The following is a 17,614-nucleotide window of genomic DNA, read 5'->3' as shown; positions in this document are numbered from 1 at the left end:
CACAGACCGGTATATTTGGGTTTAGGTGGGTTAGCAATCCTAATACCCTTAAGCAATTTGCATACAACAGGGTGCATACCTACCGGTTTCACGTCTATCTGGGCATGCCCCGCAGAAATGGCTGATCGGAAATTGTTCACTGATCGATAAGCCAAGCCGCCCGCTGCCTTATCTGACAAAAAATTCAACACGTGGGATAATTCCGCCCCCACAGGATCCAAATGTCGTTCCACGCACCAATCCACCCAGTTCTTCCAGGCTGAGGAATACCGTTTTCTTGTAGATGGCGCCCAGGCCTGTCTGATAAATTCAGAGGTCCTGCTTGAAACACCTGGCAGTTGCCACTGTTCCCTGAAACCCTCCATGCCATCAGCTTGAGCCTGCCCCCCAGAATCAATGGGTGCCGCTCCTGATGAGGGTCCAGCAATAGCAATTCCGACTCCGGAAGGAGCCTGGGAAGATCGCAACTCCACTGCAACAGCTTGGGGAACCACGATTAGGGCGTTCACCACGGCGTCACCATGACTATCTCCGCCCGTTGTCTGATCACTTGCAACATTACTCTGGGAATCAACATGAACGGGGGAAAGGCATATTGGATCGCCTTCGACCAATCCTGCAGAAAGGCATTGGTCGCTTTCGCCAGCGGATCCAGCCTCCAGCTGAAGAACTGCAGAATCTGATGTGCGAGTCTGGATGCAAAAAGGTCCGTCTGGAAAGGACCCCAAATCTTCTGAATCCACTGAAAGACCTCGGGAAGCAACTTCCAGTCGCTGTAATCCCTGAGGTACCTTGAGTTCCAATCCGCCACTTGATTGGATTGGCCCGGGAGGTATTCCGCCATTACTGAAATCTGATTTGTGAGCCAATAATGCCAGAAATCCTTGGCTATCTGTACAAGAAGAGACAATCTCGTGCCGTCCAACTTGTTGATGTATCTCACCGTGGACACATTGTCCATGCGTAGGAGGATACAACAAGGTCTGCCTCTGGGATAACGTCCGAACGCGAACGACCCTGCGAGCAGTTCTAAGCAATTTATGTGCAAGGAAAGCTCTTGTGGAGACCATCTGCCGCCTGTGGAGATGTCTCAGCAGCGCGCACCCTAGCCCCAACGGCTGGCGTCGGACTCGAATATTACCTCTGGTTGAGAGACTAATATAGCTCTGCCATTCCAGGCGTCTACATGGCCTAGCCAACGTTGTAGCTCGGTCTTTAACTCCTGTGACAGTGGGATGGTGTCCGAATAGGACAGTCCCTTCTGCAGATGCCCGATTTTCAGGCGTTGAAGGGCCCTGTAATGAGGAGGGCCCGGGAATATCGCTTGTACAGAAGAGGCCAATATCCCCACTATTCTGGCTATCGCCCTGAGTGTGACGGTCTGACTGTTCAGCAACTTCAGGATCTCCTTCTTGAGATCCTTCAGTTTCGCCTTTGGAAGGCACACTGGGCTGACAGTGAGTCTATCGTAAATCAGAGGAAGTCTATCCCTTGAGTGGGAACTATCACCGACTTCTTCGGAATGATGACAAATCCTAAACTCTGAAGCAGTGTTGTAAGGACGAGATGTTGCCCGAGTACCTCTTGACTCTGTGCCATGATCAAGATGTCGTCCAGGTAAATTATGAGTCGTATGCCCCTCTCCCGTAGATGAGCCACCACCGGCTTCATTACCTTGGTGACGCACCAAGGAGCTGAGGAGAGCCCGAAAGGGCGAAATATTCGTACCATTGGCCGTTCCATCTGAACTGGAGGAACCTGCGATGCGGTGGGAAGATTGGAATGGAGAGGTAGGCGTCCTTGAGGTCCAACCTGACCATCCAATCCCCTTCCTGTAGCAAATCTGCTAGAAGATGGATACCTTCCATCTTGAAGTGGTTGTACGTTAGGAACTGATTGAATTCTTTGAGATTTAGAACCAGTCTGTTCCCACCTCCTTTCTTTCGTACAATAAATATGTTGCTGCAAAAGCCGTGAGGCCCCTGACTGGATGGCGCTATTGCGCGCTTCTGCAGCAATCCTACAATCCCTTCCTCTATAAAACTGCGATCTTGTAGGGAAAAATGGAGATCTGTTGGGCTACTGGACTGAGATGGACGAGAGTAGACTTCTAAGTGAAAACTCTGCACGGTTTGCAACACCCAGGCGTCCTGTGTTAGCTCCTGCCACTGCCGTAAGCAGTGTTGAGTACGACCCCCATATGGAAGAAGAGAAAGGTCTACAATGCTCACCTGTGGGTTGCTGAGCTTTGAAGTTCGCCCTGTTGTTGTTGGACTGGAAGCGCCCTCTGTTGAACCTCCTGCGCGATGGGTAGAAGGTACCGCCTCTAGTGGAGTCATAGTCGTTTCTTCCGCGGCCGAAGTCGCCTCTCTGGGAACCTTGGTGACCTCCACGGCCTGACAAGCGGCCCCGCCTCGTCCGGCCCGATTAAAAACACCCTGGTTGAATACACGTTTAATTCCCAATTGTGCCTTATCCAGGGTCGTAAAAGTTCTGACGTACTTTGAAACGTCTTTGACGAATCTCTCCCCGAAGAGCTGACCCACCGCTAGGGGTCCGGGTTCTGCATCTGCCAGCTCCGTAAGGTTGCTGTCCATCCGTATCAGGAGTGATTTAAGTCTCTCGGATGATATCGCGCAATTGGCGTTTACTATGAGGCATATGGCCCGCTGGGTCCAACCTGTCAATATACCAGGATCTATAGGGGTAGATGTCTCCTTGGCTGCTAAGGCCATTTCTAAGATCTTGGCCAAAGGGTCCACCACATCCAGCATTTTATCTTGGCATCCCCTCCAGGCGCGAACTATGCCACGCTTGGGATCTTTGGAAAATTTCCGTAGTAAAGTCAGAAGACTAGCATCAATTTCTGGCGTCTCCGCCACTTTGTCCGGTAGCTCAGGACGCGGACATTCTGACTTCAGGCGACTGCGCACTTCTATTGGGAAACTCAGGTTCTCATGTAGGTAGGCCAAAACTGCGGGTGGAAACACCCAGTCCGAGGACCGAGGGTGCATAATCTCGGAACGATCTAAGTTGAATGGGGTATTGGGAGGGTCTGCCACAGCCGGCTGAGCTGTCCTCACCTTCTTTGGTGGAGGAGGCTCCTCTGAGGTATCGGTGTCGGTGTCTGTATTCGTGGTGTTAGTGTCGGTATCTGTGTCTGTGTGGGCCTTGAGCTTAGCTTTGGCTTTGCCTCCCGAATAGGAGTGGTCAGCTGCCCCACTGGAAGGCAACGCAGAAAACGCCTATGCGTATGGCCACTATGCAGGGTCGGAAGAGCCCTGACCAGACGTAGAAGCCTCTGTCTTCTTCTTCTGCTGCTTTTTGTCGTAGCCGTGTCTCTTTGCGATGCCCTCGAGCTGCTTCCTGATAGGGCGCAGAGCCGCCGCTAGGGCCTGCTGAACAGTTTGCGGGACCGTGGTCTCCATAGCTCTGTTCATGGAGGACTGGACTGAGGCGTCCAAAGCATTTATTAGGTTGTCCTCTAACACAGCCTCCTGCTGTCCGTCATATGTCTCCCCCTCAGCATACTCTTCTGGGTATTGCTCCCACTCATCAATCATGAGGGGTGGCTTTAAGTATGTATAATCTATGTAAATACCACTGAACTTATGAGTCTATGGGAGACTCTTTCACAGCCACATGGAGGGTAATGGAGGGGGGGGGGGGGGGGGGAGGGGGTCAGCCCACCAGCACACAGAAATATTCACTACAGACCCCCTCAGCAAAGCTGTATTCCAAGGGGTCAGAGACCCAGGCCAATGCAGAAATATAAAGAGTGTGTGCCCACTCTCATCAGGCCAGAGTTTTACAACCTGGGACAGGCGCTTTCTGGAGCAGAGCGATCACCGTTAAATAACGCGTTTGAAGTGTGGGAAAAATTTGCGCTGCCCAAACGCGACTGAAATCCACCCAAAAGATAGCCCAATTTCCGCGCGTTGGGGAGCGCGTCGCCGCCGAGAACCACCCGGCCTTTACAGCGTCATCGGGCGATGAGGGGAGCCCTTGCGCATGCGCGAGAAGCGGACAACTGATGTGGGAAGGCCAAACAAACCCAGGGAACAAAAGGCTCACTGAAATTACGGTGTTGGTCTGCCCCGGTCAGCGACCGTAACATCGACACGCCTGAAAGCGGCGCAAACCTCACACATAAGTCACAGAGGAATGAAAAGAAAGCGGGCTGACGAGACGCGTTTCCAGCTCCGCGCTCGCCCGCTAATGGATAATTCCCTCGAAACAACAGTAATACCATACAATGAAGATAAAGGCAAGTTCAAAGAAATACCCAATCCATTTTAAATTAGATTCAAAGACAATCAAATGCAATACAGCAGAGGGAGGGAACAAAGATGCACTTATCTCTTGCTGTGAGCAGCAAAGAAAGAGGATGATGGGAGCACGCAGAGGGTTCTTATGGACTATGGGGGTGTGCCTATACATGTGTGCATCATGGGCAATGTAGTTTGTTTAACTGTTATTTATGAAAATATGCATTTTCATTGGCTGCTGTGTTTTGCAGTAAAGATTGAGAAGCATAATCTGAAGCCTCCGGTCCTGTAATAGAATTCAATGCCACTGCACACTGCAACAATGTACGCCAATGCACTATACACCAGTCGACTCTATGAGACTTCACTCTATGCCACTCCAGAACACTCTACTCTTCGCTATTCCCCTCAATGACACTCCACAACTCTTCTCTATGTCACTACGTTTTAGCCATGCTGAACAGCCACCCCCCTAGTGTACACATTGGCAAAGCCAATAGCTCTTGCATAGACAAGACCTCTTGGCTTTGCCAGTGCTTGTTATTTTTGGGAGAAATTTGCTCATTGTTAGACACTGCTCCTTATGAACTAGTGGAACATATAAATTAGGGTTTTCAATTAAAACATGCACTCCGGAGAAGGTCATGAGTACCAATTATATGAAACATAGGGATTCTAGTTATTCTTATTATTAGTCAGCTTGTAAAGCGCAATGGTTACTCCAACCGGAGTGTGCCCGTGCTAGGACAAACAGAGCCCTAACAGCCCTCCCCAGCTGCCCCACACGCGGGCTTCCAACTAGGTGGAACCCGACCACTACATTCCTCCATGGGAAGAGCGGAAGAGCAAAGTCTTTAATTTTTTGCGAAACAGAGACTCCGACTCAGTTGTGCAAAACAAAGACTCCGACTCAGTTGTCCTAAGATCCACTGAAAGCTCATTCCAGGCCTTGGCTGCCAGAAAGCCAAATGATCTTCCGCCCAGTCGCGCCTTACGCACCCTGGGCACAGTCACTCTTGCACTACCCAATGATCTTGGATAACGAGCAGGCTGGTGAGCTTTCAGGAGAGGCCATAAGAAGCATTGTCCCCTCTCCCCAAGAATCCTGTGACTAAGGCAAAGAGCCTTAAAGGTACTCTAGCCCTAATAGGAAGCTAATGCAGTACCTTTAGGGATTTTCCCACCGATGCCCTCCTTGGTATATTCAGGATGAGCCGGGCTGCAGCATTTTGGACTTTCTGCAGGATGTTCAAATTTTTAGCCGTTACCCCCAAATACAGGACAATTGCAATAGTCAAGGCGAGATGTCACCAACGCCTGTACGATCGACCTTTTAGCATTTACGGGGAGAAAGTCCAAGATCTTACGTATCACCCTCAAAATGCCAAAACGCGCCCCGGCCACAGCTGATATTTGCGAGGAGAAGGAGAGACCATCGTCGAACCATACTCTCAAATTTTTCACCTTGGCTTTCGACAGTGGGCAAGATCCCAGTGCTTCGGGCTACCAGAGCGGTGTCCAGAGAGAAGGCTGTTTTCCAACCACCATCGCCTCCGTCTTCCCCGCATTCAGATGAAGACAGCTCAATCTCATCCAATCCATAAGTTCCCCCAAGCAGGCTCTAAAATCGGCCGCTCTTTCGGGTTCCTTATGTTCCAGAGTAACAATTAGCTGAGTGTCATCAGCATATGACACCAGCTGAATTCCATATTTCAGGACGATGTCTGCAAGTGGGCGCATATAGATATTAAAAAGGGTTGGGCTGAGAGCCGAACCCTGTGGCACCCCCTGGTTTAGAGGGCAAATTCTGGAACTGAAAGGATGTTGCAAAACCTGGAAGGATCTATTTGCCAGAAAATTCTTCACCGAGGTCCACGTGATACCTCCGACCCCAGCCTCCCTTAGCCTTTCTAATAGACGGCCGTGGGAGACCATGTAGAACGCGGCGCTCAAGTCCAGCAATATCAGGGCCGCAGTCCTACCCTCATCAGCCGCAGCCCTTCGGTCACCAGCAGGAGAGCGGACTCGGTACCATGCAAAGTCCTGAACCCAGACTGTGTATCATGCACAACCTGCCTCTCTTCCAAAAACTTAGAAAGATGGCCATTCAGATGTTTCGCAGCAATTTTTGCCACATAAGGAAGGAGAGATATTTGTCTTAAATGTTCAGGGAAAGCAGGGTCCAATGAAGGTTTTTTCAACAGAGGAACCACTATTTTATGTTTCCAATTACTAGGGACCTGACCGGTTTGGAATGACAAGTTCAATAGCGAGGTGAAGACAGGAGCAATAATTTTCTTTCCCAGCAGCAGAAATTTAGGAGGGATCGAGTCCAAAGGAGACCAAGATTTAACCACCTCCATTAGCCTGGTGACCTGAGCCTCCACCAAAAGGATGAAGGACAAACATATCCTCAGGCCGGGTATCCAAGCCAGCTGCAGGAACATAACTCCTGCTGCTTTCTGGAAAGGTGGCATTGATCTTAGCAAACTTATCAGTAAAAAAGTCAGCAACCTTATTACAGTAGTCCATAGAGGCAGGAAGTGCAGGGGTCACTCGTTCCAGAGAGGACAGTTGTTTCACTACCTGAAAGATGGCCTTAGTTGAATTTTTAGCTAGATCAATTTGCCCAGAATAGTATTCTCTACGCACTCTCCTGATCTGGCGAAGGTAAACCTTTAAGGCCTCCAGATATTTCAATCTGTTCTCGTCCCTGTAGCTCTTCCTCCATTGGCGCTCAAGATGCTTACAACTACTTTCCATTAGCGCCAAATCTGTCGAGAACCACTTTCCAGAGGCAGAGGTACGTCCACTTTTACATTGTTTTAACGGAATCAGGGTATTCACTGCCTCCAACATCCAACTTGATATTACATTATTGGTCTTCAGGACGTTATCCCCCATCTCTGGGAGGATGTCCACCAATACTCCTTCAAAGTCATCCAGAGTTAATAACGCCCACTTCCGAACCAGGCCCGGCATCAATAAACTAAAAGATAGTAAATAGTGATCTGACCAAGCTACAGGAGTTGGAAATGAGGCAACTGTCCCTGCATAGTTAGTAAAAATATTGTCCAATGTGTGACCTTTGTTATGCATGGCAGAAGAAACCAAGTGATTCAGGCCCAAAGCCTGAAGACCAACAGAGAACTCGGCTGAATCTTTATAGCCTTTGTTTTACAAATGCAGATTAAAATCCCCTAATAGGAGAAAATTAGAGTAGCGGAGGACATATGAAGGGAGTATTTCAAAAAGCTCATCAATAGAAACTCTCCCCAGACCAGGGGGTATATACATGACTAGTCCAGACACTGAGAAGGTGCTAGAGATATTCAAAATAAAAAAGCCCGCTTCCCAGCTAGAAAGCCAAACTTTCTCCAATTTAAGTTGAAGATCTCTCCTAAAAATTGCAGCAATACCGCCCCCCTTCTGGCCGATACTGTCCACCCTCAAAATCGCATATCCTTTGGGTATAGCCTCTAGTATATCAGGGGTGGACGCCTCATTAAGCCAGGTTTCAACCAGGAATAATATAGCTGGTTTATAGTCTTTAAGAAGATCGCTGATTTCTCACCTATGTTTACTAGGCGATCTACAATTCAAGGAGAGACAATACAGAGAGGGGCAGGATGTTCTAAGCACATCCGTTTTATCCCTTGCTTTCTCATCCGGTGTCAAAACAAAGCCACAACACTCGCACTCACTTTGCCTACCCAACATCTGCATGGAGTGTAGGCAGATGGTGCCTACGCCACATCTAAGGGCCCGCAATTCTTCTGCAGTGAACACTCTCCTGATTGTCGTAGGAGAAGCAGACCTTATCTTCACCCGATTTCTCTTAGACCTGATCTTATTTCATTTTTTCTGATCTCTTAACATTTCATCTTGCTTCTACCTTATCAGTTCACTTTGACTCTACACATACGGGTGTTTTTTTCATTCTTCTACCCTATTGGTTTTTTCCTTGTTTTCATTTTTCTACCCCATTCATTTTTACTCTCCGCTGTTAGTTCATGCTTTCGCTACACCTCTTGCAATTTGGCTGAGCCCTCACTACACTCCACATACTGGATATGTATGCTTTCATTGTATTGTATTTATCGCACTGTTCTTTTATTTTGTTTATTTTCTTCAAGTCTTATCTGGTATCATGTTTATTTTCATTTTACCTGTCCCATCATTATTTGAGATGACTCCCTGGTTGATCGTCTTGCTCAGTTTCTTTTTCAATTACCCTTTATTTATATTCATACAACAACGCGCATTCATGATGATCTTAGGGGCATGCAACCTGCTGTCCTCTTTCTATTACCATGCTCCCTCACGTTGCTTATACGCTTATCACGTCTTACGGGTTCAGTCCCAAGAAGACGCCGAACTCATCACACGCGTGCTGAGACGTTCCACTAGTGGTATTGAGGTGAGCACTCACCCGGTTTAATACGCATGTTTGCACTATTCAGCTTCAAGTTGTCAGGAACTTTCTTCGTACACGATCCTGACACTAACGTCCACCCTTTAAAGTTTGTTTATATTGGAAGCTTTAATAACACCGCCCATTAATATGTTTACCCGGTTTTATACGCATGTTCACGCTGACCAGAACCTCTTACACAGCCGGCCCCGGCACAGAGGCACACTTTTCAGAGTTTCCTTATTCTGTAAGCTTCCACTAATATTCCTGTGTTACATCTGACATCTCCCTCAGAGCGATTTTTATTCTTATTCTTGGCTTATATTGCACTGCATGTTCTACATCGCTGACTATTGATCACTGCTACTTTAGGGTATTCTATTGGATCAATTTCTGTTTGTTAACCTGGCACCCTGTTAACCCTCTCCTTTTGACACTTGGCAACTTCAGACAGACCTATTGATTTCGCATTGGGTTTACTTTGTGGATTACCCACCGTATTCTGGCAACATTGGTCAATGTTCTTATTATCATTTATGGCCCTTGGACAAGGACCTTAGTATGTTTCTACATGTTTCTTTCTAGAACATACCCCCTGAAGAAGAGCAGTTGGCTCGAAATGCATCGGGACAGATCTCAATATACTGTTGATTAGATATAAGTTTGAACATTTTGGAAGCTTTATTCGCTTATTCATCATCAAATATGCTATCATATGATGAAATATGATATGATCAACACTTAAATAAAGATGACACAGATCTGAATACTTGCATTGACTACATTGTTTGAGGGGATCTACCTAGGCGATCTGGCCGCAGGAGTGCTGTCAAATTTACCCTTACGCGGTCGTAAGGTTCTTTCTGACATTACCTTTTAGAAAGTTGTCATTTTCTTGTCCTAACTATTTGGTGCCTGCAGCCTGTTCCTGGGTTGCATGATACTGCCCAAAATCAAACACAGAGGACTCCACACTAGCCTATTGTGTACCCAGACACACTGGGGCAGGGAGGCAGGAAATTACAGATACCCCTGTGGGGAAGAGGGGGGGGCTCCAGAAGCTTCTCCCACTTTAAAGTGTACAACAGGTATAAAAAGAAACCCTCACACCAATTCTTGAGCGCACTACTGGACCTGTGGAAGTCTTATAAGGAGGACTGCTCTGCTGCATGGAGGATTGCCTAGCTGCTCTGCCTGCAAGAGGGACTGCTGTGCTGCCCTGCTACCTGAGGAAGAAGGACAGGACCTGCACCTTGAACCCAAGACTACTAGAGTTACTCCAAGGATTAGTTGGCTGGCCTCCTGTTCTGAGCTATTGGGACACAACAAGCGCTAACTGCCTTGAAACCTGCACCTGGATTCTGGCTGCTTTGAGTCGGACCACTCACACCCCCCCCCGGTGATTTCCCTCCCATTCCAGGACCATGGGGAGTGGGAGCGGGGGAATAAAGGCCCTCTGCCAGCCCAGTGTGGTCCCCGCCAGAACCAACGTATCCCAACACAGCTTTTGCAGCTCGGCGCAAGCCTCTGCATCGCTTATCGGAGCAGGTGCTGTGCAAAACATCTAGACACAGGACTCTGCATCGTTCATTGGAACCGACGCTACGGAGTGCATCTTGACAAAGGACCCCACATCGCACCTCGGAACCATGACTGTGTGGCAAAATGCCCCACATCAAGCACATAAGGTACAGTTCTCAGTGGGTCTAACCTGCTCTCTGTATCGGACCCACGCTCCATTTTTGTCAACCTGAGCTTGTGATATTATCCAGGTCCTGCGCAACCCGATGAACACAGTTGGCGCTTTTTGATTTTAAGCACTAATGTTTATCTAAACATCTAAAACTCCATTTCTCCGATTCTGCTGATTGAATTTGTCATTTTGGTGTCAAATACTTTATTCAAATTTACTGTATTTTTCTAAATTGGTGTGGGATTTTCTTGTGTTGTGTTTATTACTGTTTAAGTGCGGCATAAATTCTTTACACATTGCCTCTAAGTTAAACCGGAATGCTTTAGGGCCAAGCTACTAGAGTTAAGCACAGGTTAATTTAGTGACTTTTGGTTCACCCAGACAAGAATCGTGGTCGTTGCCCGAGTAGGGTTTCACCCCTCTCAACCAACAACACAATTCCTCACAGTAACTATACCAGTAAATTTGCAAAGCCATCACTAGTATTGGCCAAACGTAGGACATGGGATGGAAGTTTCCAGAAAGTACTGCCACTGGCATCTTGGAGATTTGATGTAATAAGGTGGGCCACAAGATAGCTTTCCTACACACAAGAGCTTTAAGAACTAATAAACAGAACAGAAGTATGGGAAGGAATACTACATGAACTCAAAGAAAATGCAATAACATTCACCTGAACCAGTTACCTCAAACTGGATCTAAGGAAGAGTATGCTGCCTATATAAGCAGTGTAGTGTTTTTAAGTAGTAACTAGGTGAGGAATATATATTGCAGGAATCCCTTAGAAGACTATCACTATCAAAGTAACTTTTTTACATTTAAAATGCCGTACAGTTGGAAAACTGTGATGATATTCATGACTAAATTGCATTTCCTATATGTTCTCCCTTTCCAAATGGAGTGTTAAGTGGTTATCCCTGACTGAATAAGTGTACTGAATAAATCAGCAATGCCCTGTTTATCAAACAGCAAATTGAGATAGTCTATGGTGTTTACCTACTTTGTAACATATTAAAAAAATAAACATGGCTTTAATAAAAACAAAAAAATAAATAAAACCGGGGCCTCATACCTTCACAACACCGAAGAGGATCACTCATCATCAAAACGCAGTACACCTCTAATAAAAGATACCAAACAACCAAGAAATATCCCACCACCCAATCCAAATAATAGTACACATTGCAATGCATCAGATTTCAAAATTTTGCTAAACAAATCATCCTGGTAAAACGCCAGTCACTTGCTAGATCACAAACGCCATCCCCAGGAAACAGAGCGGTACAAAAGGGGGTGGTGAAGGGCGGAGAATCAGAACCGATCAAACACTCACTCCCAGTCCAGAGACCGGTCCTCCGAAGCTTGTTTCCGGTCCAGGGAAGGCATGGCTTGGCAGTTCGCGCTGGACTGTTCCCATGAGGCACAATGTCAGACTGATTTGCATATGGCCATGTCTGAACTGGGGTGGCAGGGTGGGCTAAAGAACGGTGATGGATTAAACCCAGATCTGTTGACTGGGTGGGAGAGTGTTTGATTGGTTCAGATGCTCAGTCCATCACCACCCCCTTTTATCCTCAGGAAACAGTCACCTGTGGCAACCCCACTATACAAATATTGAAACAGCTAGGAATCCCCCAAAAGCATGCAGTAAATTCCTACCGGATTCCATATGACCATGTACTAAACCCACATGAGATATTTATCACTAGGGTATGCACCCAGAGATCCCAACCCTGCACGATTCCTCATAAACCAGAATTGAGTAGTTCACCAGCACCTTCTTCTCAACCCCCATGAGATCCAGATCACTACATTTAAGATCCACATCTCTCCCGTCCAAAAGCACCAAATCATTATAAGTTAACCACCATGCATCAAATATCCATGACAGCACCAAAACTGTTTGCCAGGTTCCATGAAACTAGCCACCACCTTGCACTAGACCTCATATGATCCTTAATCACCAACTGCCAGCCTGCTGGACACTGACCATCGTCAATAACCACACTCAGATTCACCATGTATACAAGCCTGGCTTGCAATCAGCATAAACTAGACTCTTGAAATCTCCCATCGCCATATACCCCAATAAAATAAGCAATACACCTTAGCCACATAATGTATATATGCAATTATGTATATTGTATTGCAGAGCACCAACATAGGCATAAAGACAACAGGTAATAGGAGAGGAATATGGGTTGTGGATGGTTTGTGCATTATTATGTCATGTTCTTTAGAGAGGCGAGTCTTCAACTCTTCCCTGAATTGGAACTATGTTTGGGTAGACCTGATGGATATGGGTCAGTTTCAGGTCATGGGTCCATTAGACGGAAAAGGCTTGACAACTCAATTTTCACAATTTTTTTTTTTTACACTTTGTAGTCTGCAGTATGATGCGTCCTGGCTGCTGGTGTGCCGGGAACCACAGGAAATGGCGAGCTTGTTTGTAAGGCAAACGGGGATACTGGTTGTGATGGCTTTGTAATTGATCCAGCTGGTTTTGAAGATGGTGCAGGCCAGCAAGGGGTTTGGGGGAGGGAAAAGTAATTCCAGGAGGATGTGATCATATTTCTTCAGGCCCTCAATGAGATCTGATATGGCATGTAGGATGCCCGTACGTGATGCCAGTGTGGCATCTGAGGGCATGGAGTAGGGCATTATAGAAAATAGGATTGATCATCAACATGAATCATAACAAAATATGTTCAGTAAGTGCACTAGACAGGATTCTCATATCACTACCAACATATATTAGACCCTATGACTTTCAGTTATAGCTTGCTTGCAGTTATAGCTTGCCCCCATAACAATGTAGCAGCCCATCACTTATATCACAATGAGGCAACAACCTGAAATCCACCACTAATGCGTGCCCGTGATTATTTTTTATCAACATGTGCCTCAGTACGAATCATAACGAAGTGAAAAACCACCATAATAATCAATTTCCAGCCCCCACCAACTCTCATGGAGAAATGCTGAGTGCATGACACATGCCCCCATGAGATACACCAACCAATCATCATTACCCTAAACTGACGTCACTCAATAATACCAAGACCAGGAAGTTATCTTTAAAACTTCCTCAAAAACCTTGACATCCTCATTTATCAAGTATACAACTACCATATGGCCCTCCTGTTCCTGTGTTCCAACAATAGAAACATACCCATGTGCAAAGAATGGTGAGCTCTTACATCACCGGGCCTTCTGAATTCTTCTCACACACTTCCTAAGTTGAGGCAATTTTCTGCACAGTGAGAAGTTTCTGCCGCCAACCATTCCTCTGGGTTGAAATTACTACTACGCTAATGGCTAGGAGCAGTGCCCTCTGCTTGTGAACCTCTCTGATTAAGGCTTCTCTAATTAAAGTCCGAAGTTCCAGTACCTCTGTATAGGTCACAGAAACTGCAAACGTACACCTGACTGCTTCATTCAGCGACAAATAGCTTGATGCTACCAGGAGGAAGGACATCCCAAGAAATAGCCTATTTTGACCATCTCCATTCAGCCGCCAGTCAGAACTTCTATGATGAGCCCTTTCTTCAGAACATTTTTGAGCTGCGACCTGAAAGAAAAATGCCTAAATTTTGAAAGGTCTTAAATGTGTCTTTGCTGTTGGTGCCAAACTGAACTTTAAGGCACCACAGAATCCTAGTTTGGAGTGTGTGCCCTTATTCATTTCATGTAAAAAATAAATCATTTACATTTGAGCTGCTCGATAATTTACCAAATCTTGCTGGATAAGATGTTGCAAGTTTAATCCCAAAGCCATCTGCACCCAGTTACCCCTTCCCCAATCCAGTCCATGCCAGTGTTAGTGCTGGTGCCCTAAAGTTAAAAATTATACAGGTATTTATAGATGATAGATGAGCTATTGTATTGTGCTTAATAAGGTTAATCATTTTTTACTGTGTTTGTATGCTGTATGTTCCTATCTTTTATGATTATTCGTAATCTTCATTCCATTAAGCATCATAATCATAATAGGTGAGCAAGCAGGGCAGGTGCCTGGATAAGACCGAATAGCCAGCTCTGCCCTCCACCTTCCTTTATCATTTACTAAAGTTGTGCAGTGGCTGGAGAGTTCATTTCTTGACATCTCATTGTTTTGTTCATATGTGTAATTGCCTTCACTGGGGCGTTGAGCACCCCTTTAAATCGTTCTTCAGTCAGAGGAATCCAGTGATGTTAACAAATCAACAACATTCGGCCTACCCTTAACTTTTTTCTGTTTAAGAAAACTGTTTCTATCAGGTTGGTTTAACAAGGGGTGTCCAGAACAGACCATGAAGGTTGGATCAATTCCCAATTTTCAGGATATCCAATCAAGATAAAAGTCCATACAATAGGTATGAATGGGTCACATTTAGATAGTCAGTGGCTTTCCTGGACAGCTAGCAGGAACCTGGCTCTCATGGATGTAGGTTGAACACCTTTGATTTAACATATAATCAATCACTTTAACATAGTTTCTTATTTATCTTCTAATAAACTGACAAAAGGCACTGTATTTTGGTGGTGAGTGGGACAAAGAAGAAAATATCAATTAAGTACCTAAACTACAAAATGTACAACTGGGAAGCCTGGATTCCAGACCTGCTTCCCACTTAAACAATTATGTGATCTTAGACAAATCACATTACTTTACTTTGTCTTGCTTTTCTTGTAGCTCACACATGAAAGCACTTTCAAGCCAATCAGTTCAGGGTGTGCCCTTTTTGGAAGAAAAAAAAAAGCTTTCCAGAATATGGTTTAATGGAAAATAATTTTGTTCCATTTACAACAATATTGGCCATACGCAAGGGGCACAGCTCCATCTCCCAAGGTCTCGCCCTGCACTTCTTCGCCCTCTTCATTAGGTGGGTACTTCAGTAGTGTCACCAATGCTGCCCAAGTTCCTGCTATTTCTAGGGATCCCCCTACCTCATCTGGCTTCGCCCAATCTTTCTTCTCCCTCGTATGTCGCCCACCTTGTATATTCCTTCATCCACCGCTCCACCCCTAGTCCCCCCGGGATTTCCAGTTACTACCGATCTCTCTTTTGGCTATGTGCTTCATTTATATTTTAAAGTTTATATTTGGAAATGATCACTTTTAGCGGATGTACTAAACTGAAACAATTTTCAAATGTTAGAGAAATATACTTGACGAATTTTAAAGTATTTAGCATATTGTTACTCAACGATAGCCAATTAATTTGCATATCAAATCCTTTTATGGCTCGGCTTGTGTTTTCTTCTCCTGCCGAGTCCTGATCCATGGCTCAGCTCTCCACATTAATTGGCTGGTTAGCCTACCTCTGCAGCTAGGGAGGGTAGAATCTCTAGCAACCCACGCGTGAGAATGTGGCTCCCATCTCACTGCAAAGTTAAAATTCTGGACTTTACTTTAGCAAATCATTAATTTCCTGGATTATCAGTGCAACTGATTCTATTGTTAAATCAGAAGCACAACTCCCAAGGAGGAATTTGTTTAATAAATGTAAACAAGGCTTGGAAACAGCCGCCTTGTGTCACCTGGTCAGGCTACTGTGGCGATCATTAGCAACAGAACTATCACTTTGAGCTAAAGTCGCATTAGATCTATCATCCCGTCTCCCTCGCGATTCTGTCCTTTTGAGCCAGGCATTTATTAGATCCATTCCCTCTAAACCCCAGGATTAGCTTCTCCATAACCACGAGCCAGACAACCATGAAATTCCCCATCACCATGACTCTTTTGTCATTCAGCTATGCATGCTAGACTACAGGGAGTAAGAAAGTCCAAACAGATCCAATATCACAGCCAGACAGAACCCCTATTTTAAGTCCAAATTATAAGAGTATCACGCTATATTACACAAACAAATACAAAGCGGCAACAGCCATGGAGGAAATCCCATCAACAAGAGCTGACCCTATCATATCCAACATGAGACACCACCAACCAATAACCGGAAGCATATTCCGTAGGCTCCCTCTTCACCAGCAAGCAGGTCCCACTGTTTCCATTATCACCACCTAACGGACCCACGGCTCTCCCATTAACAGCCAAAGGACCCTAGAGGGTAGCTCTTGCATAGCTGCAGTTTGACCAAGGGCGACCACATAACCGTAAACCCCCTACGGAATAATTTGACACAAGACGTAGATCGCATGTGGTCCCCATAACAGGTACCACTCCAGTCAAGCAGCAGATCCCACGACCTCCCATATGACCAACTAGCACACTCTATTCTCTCTCCTGTGAACTCTGCACACCTGGAGCGCGGGCCATCTCTGAACCACACCAACAGCAGAGTGCCCAACCCCCTGCTCCCTAGCCAGCCCCGTTGTGCCCTCCACAGGGGAGGCGTTGACACCTCACTTCCCCTCCCCCTCCCGCAGTAACACCAGTTGAACAACTGCTGCGTGTAAGCGGATGTGCTCCTACCCTTACCGCCAGCCCCTTAAACTGACTCACCAGGAACCCTGCAACAGGCCCGGGCACCCTTCGAACCCAGGTTCAGCAGTGCCGCCCCGAGATGGGGCTCTTCCCAGGAGCTCGGCCTGCCAGCACCAGCCGCTCGCGCGATGCCCGCCTCATTTGCATGACTGTATCGCGGCCTCCTATTGGCCGCCGCGCCCCTTTGGCTGCTTTGGGAAGTGCGCAGCTGTTCCCGTGCTGCGTGCGTGCGCGCCGAATGAAGCTGCACACTGCAGCTAGTGGCGTGGAGCGCTCTCTTTTGAGCGCTTCATCTCCGTATCCAGTCTCTTTTCCCAACAACACCGGAGGTAATACCCCACACACACAAAGATACAGGGGTGGCGAGGAAGGGGAGCAGCCAACATGGACGCCCTTTGCCCGCAGCCAATGAGAAGCGCGCTTACTGCGAAGTGCTGTCAGGACGCCAGGACCTGCTGGCTCTCGTGAGAAAGCGCGCAGCTAAAGTTCACCTGAGATAGTTGCGCCGCCTGCAGGGAGCGTCAACCATAAAGCACTATCGTTATGATCGGTACTGACAATTACTTGTGGGACTCCCAAAAGCACATGTAGTTGTACCGTCAACTTTCCTTCGTTACGAATTCAGTAGTTGCGTGCTGCCTCTGAACAAACCAAAAGTCTCAATGGATTTCAATGGCATCAGCTATGTCGTTTACAATAACATCTATGTTAACCATCTGACTTCACCCTATGTTAGTCACAATTTCAAATGACCCAGCACCAAAATTTGGTAAATATATAATAAATTCAGTTCATAACGATTCAGCACAA

The 17,614-nt window shown here is 46.4% G+C and overlaps 1 protein-coding gene across 4 annotated transcripts in view; it reads right to left on the bottom strand.

The window, feature by feature from the left end:
* The window catches only part of CHD9 (chromodomain helicase DNA binding protein 9), a 2,197,083-nt gene extending 2,179,869 nt beyond the window's left edge, over nt 1–17,214 (bottom strand). For all 4 annotated transcript variants that reach the window (XM_086945174.1, XM_086945175.1, XM_086945176.1 and 1 more), the window contains exon 1: nt 16,823–17,214. The gene's annotated coding sequence lies outside the window, so the exon portion shown is untranslated. The remainder of the gene's footprint in view (nt 1–16,822) is intronic.
* Between the last annotated feature and the right edge of the window lie 400 nt (nt 17,215–17,614).

The sequence above is a fragment of the Lissotriton vulgaris genome, chromosome 12 (genome assembly GCF_964263255.1).
Source record: "Lissotriton vulgaris chromosome 12, aLisVul1.2, whole genome shotgun sequence".
In the NCBI taxonomy this organism is placed as follows: Eukaryota; Metazoa; Chordata; class Amphibia; order Caudata; family Salamandridae; genus Lissotriton; species Lissotriton vulgaris.
This window is presented reverse-complemented; position numbering and strand designations above follow the sequence as displayed.